This window comes from Arachis ipaensis, chromosome B05 (genome assembly GCF_000816755.2).
Source record: "Arachis ipaensis cultivar K30076 chromosome B05, Araip1.1, whole genome shotgun sequence".
Taxonomy (NCBI): Eukaryota; Viridiplantae; Streptophyta; class Magnoliopsida; order Fabales; family Fabaceae; genus Arachis; species Arachis ipaensis.
In genome coordinates, this window is record NC_029789.2 from 69806943 (window position 1) to 69811471 (window position 4529).

Consider the following 4529-nt stretch of genomic DNA (forward strand, 5'->3'; position numbering starts at 1 on the left):
GGAATGAATTATCAGAAGTTGAAGTATACAGTGAGAAAAGTTGATCCAGAAAGAGGAAGCATCTCCGAAGCCTCAACCGTTCCCTCATCACTGATTTCACACCTATCCAGTAATACTTTGTTTATTCCGTTTTTATGCATTTTTCTACAACAACAATATTTTCTATCTGCCTGACTAAGATCTACAAGATAGCCATTGCTTGCTCAATCCGACAATCTCCGTAGGATCGACCCTCAATCACCTGAGGTATTACTTGGATGATCCGGTGCACTTGCCAGTCTATCTGTGCGAATATTGTGGAGTCAATTTTGTGCATCAAGTTTTTGGCGCCGTTGCCGAGGATTGTTCTGGGATTAACAAACTATCGGACTATCTTGTTGCTTAGATGAGGCGTTCTTTAAGGTTTCATTGCTCTTTTACTTGTTTTTCTTGTTTTCTTTTTCAAAAAATTTTCAAAACATTTTCTTTTCTTTAGTAATCTTTGTCTTTTGCTTGAGTCTTGTGTCAGTTTTTTAGTTTGGTGTCCCGTCTGTTTTTTTCTTTTTCTTTAAATTTTCAAATTTTTTCCTGTTTCCCTTTTTGATATTCGAATTATTCTTGGTTATTTTCCTTGTTTGATTTCAAAAAATTTAAGTTTAGTGTCACTTTGTGTTTTTCTGCTAATTTTCAAAAAATTTGAGTCTTTGATCCTAAAAATTTAAAGTTTGGTGTGTTTTTGGTTTTTCTTGGTTTTTCTTTTCTTTAATTTTTCGAAAATTTTTCTTGGTGTTCTTCTTGGTATTCAAATTGTTCTTGCTATTTTTCTTTGTTTGATCTTAAAATTTTTAAGTTTGATGTCCTTTTGTGTTTGTCCGCCAAAAATTTCGAAAATCTTGTCCTTAGATTTCAAAAAAATTTTAAGTTTGGTGTCTTTTAATGTTTGTCTTTTTAATTTTTCAAATTTCAAAAATTCAAAAATTCAAATTTTAAACTTTCTTGTTATCATTTCAAATCATTATCTTATCTTTCTCTTTACATTCAAAATTTTATCTTATCTTGTTTTAAATTCAAATTTTAAAATCTTATCTTACCTTAATTCAAATTCAAAATTCTTTTTTCAAATTTCAAAATTCAAAATTTTCAAAATTCAATCTTCAAATTTTAAAATCAGATCTTTCAAATCTTATCTTTCTTTGTTTGACTTCCTCTTTCCAACTTTAAATTTTTAAAATAAAATCTTATCTTATCTTTCAAATCTTTTTCAAACCTTTAATTTTTTTCTTCTTCATATCTTTCTTAATATTTTTAAAAATTTTATCTTATCTCTCTTCTTAAATTTTAAAACTTACTTATCTTATCTTCTTTTTAAATTTAAAAACTTTTTTAATTTTATATCTTTACTTTCTTTTAAAATTGAATTTCCAAATCTTTATTTGACTTTTTCTTTCCACTTTTCGAAAATTTTCTCTTTAATTTTAAATCTTGTTAGTTAATTGGTTGTTCATATCTTTCTTAATCTTTCCTTTTATTATTCTTTCAAATTTTTAACTTATTATTTTCTTTATTTTCAAATTAGTTTTCCATTTTTATTTTATTTATTTATTTAATTTTCGAAAGAAAAATTAATTCTGTTCTCTTTTCTTCTTTTTGGTGTCTCACTCGGAGATCTCTATACTCTGACATAGAAACTCTCACTTTTCTTTGTCTCTTGTCTGTGTATTTGATAGTAGGACTATCGTCGGTAAAGAATTTCACAAAATATTCACGTTGCAAGTATAGCTCTCAACCGAAAAATAATCCTCAATCAAATTTTAAAGATTGGTTGTCACAAAGTTCAACCCCAATAAAAGTAACCGAAGTATTCAAACCTTGGGTCGTCTCACAAGGAATGGACAAACATGTGCATCAATATTGGTTAGAATTCCAGGGGTTGAGAGTCATGAGCAAGAATTTAAACTACTAAACTTAACATGCAAGGAATCTTAAAATGTAAGAAATTAAATCAAGTAACTAAGGCAAACTGTAAGCAATTTCAATCTAGCAAGAAAGCATATAAACTACTTCTATTTTAAAGCTAAGTAACCAACTAAACTAGCTATAACAAGAACTAACAATTGGTATTTTTTGGGTTTCAAATATGAATAATAAAAGGAACTCTTGGCTAGGCATAGAAATTGGGGTCACCATCCTAGTCTAATAACCATATCTTGACAATTGTGAGGAACCAAGCTCATTAAGTTTACTTCTATACTTGATGTATGTCAAATGGCTTAGTCAACATCAATCCATAAATCCTAACCTAGCTACTAATTGACTTAGTAGCAAGCTAGTGTCAATGATTATCAAATTGACCACTAAGGGTTCTCAAATCACCAATTCAATTATACCCAATGACTCAAGTTTACCCAATTTCCTTAGCCTAGACCAAGAGTTAAGAAAACTACTCCATAATCAAAGGAAACATTTCATCAAACACATAGTAGGCACTAGCAAAAGACATATTTAAATTACAAATTAATTGAAAACTACAAGTACCCACTAACAATTATTAATGGAAAACAATCCAAACAACACTATTAATCATGGAAAACATCAATGTACTAGTGAGAATTCAAGATCTACAAAATTCATAAAGTGAGAAGAAAATGAGAACTAACAAGAACATCCACAATTCAAACACAAGATCTAAACAAAAGTATGCTAGAGAATTCAAATTGAACAACTAAAACTAGAATTAACAAAAACCAATTCAGAATTCAACTAGGAAAGATCAAATCAAACTAGATCTAGAGGAGAGTGAGAGTTCCTCTCTCTAGAACATAAGAACCAAAAGAAGCCAAAATATGTGTCCAGTCTACAATGAATGATCTCCCCCTCTCCCTCTAGAGTTCCTGAGTCTTTTCCATGCAGAATCCAGCTGAATTTGGGCCTGGAGCTCCTCATAAATTGCCAGCCACGATTTCATTAATGAGGTCACGTGCTGCTCGTCACGCATACGCGTCGGTCACACGTACGCGTCGCCTGAGTTTCGCGATTCACGCGTACGCATCAAGCATGCAAACGCGTCAATGGGGAATTCGCAAATCCACGCGAATGCGTTACTCTAGCGCGCCATGCCTAGCTCCTTGCACCCACGCGTGCGCGTGGGCTACGTTTGCACATCGCAGCTGATTCTCCAAAGCTCAATTCTACATGTTCTTTCTCTCTTCTAGGTCATCCTTGCCCTACAAATTCTGAAATCACTCAACAAACATATCACGGCATCGAATGATAATAGAAGAGGATCAAAATATGGCATTTTTAAGGCAAAAGAAGCATGTTTTCCATCATGAAGCAAAATTAGGAAGAAAACACAAAACCATGCAATTTTTATGAATAAGTGTGGAAAATATTGACAAAACCCCCCCCCCCAAATTCTACACAATATAAACCACAAAATTGGGGTTTATGAATATGCAAGGTCCGGAAGAGTACACTATGGATCTAGAGGGAGAGGCACAACCAAGAAGAACCTTAGGGTCTTATACAGCCCCCACTCCTGATTTCTATGGGAGCAGCTGATGAGCGGAAATTTTATACGCTTGTTGAATCATTTTCATATAGTTTTTAGTAGTTTTTGTTTAGTTTTTATTAAGTTTTTATAGATTTTAGTGTTAAATTCATAGTTTTGGATTCTAATATGAGTTTTTGTGCTTTTGTACAATTTCAGGTATTTTCTGGTAGAAATTGAGGAGCTAGAGCAGAAGTTTAATTCAAAGACAGAGAAAGCACTGTAGATGTTGTCCAGATTTGACCTCCCTGCATTCAGAAGAGATTTTCTAGAGCTACAAAAGTCCTAATGGAGCGCTCTTAAGAGCTATAAAAAGATGACTTCCAGAGCTTTCTAGCAATATATAACAGTCCATACTTTTTTTTGGATTAGAACGCCCAAAACTGGCGTCCAACGCCAGCTTCCTGCCCCCTTCCAGGCATCCAGCGCCCAAAAGTAGAAACTAGCGTCCAAACGACCAATGAGGACCACCTAGCTGGTGTTCCACACCCAAGAAACCTCATAGCATGTGGATCTCATCAAAGCTCAGCCCAAATACTCATCAAGTGGGCCCCATAAGTGGATTTTAGCACTAAATAGACTCTTTTACCCTTATTAGTCATCTGTTTAGTATTCAAAGTGTATTTTACTTAATCTATAGACATCACGCACATCATTCAGCCCTATTTTCGTTTTTCCTTTATATTTTTACTTTTAGTATGAGTTTCTAAACCTCGTAGGTTAAGGGGAGGAGCCCTACTGAGTCCTATGAATTAATAAAAGTATTGCTATTTCTTCTTCGATTCGTGTTTGATTTACTTCTAAGATGTATATCCGATCTTCATCATGGTGAGTAGGATGATCTGACAAATTAGATATGTTCATCACATTAAGATGAACGTGCCTGACAAACACCCGCGTCTATTTGGGTTCGTGTGAATACGTGGCCGGAAAGCACGAGCCAACAGCTATATTTATACATCTTTCATACGGTTAATCCACGACTTCGTTGGAGACTTCT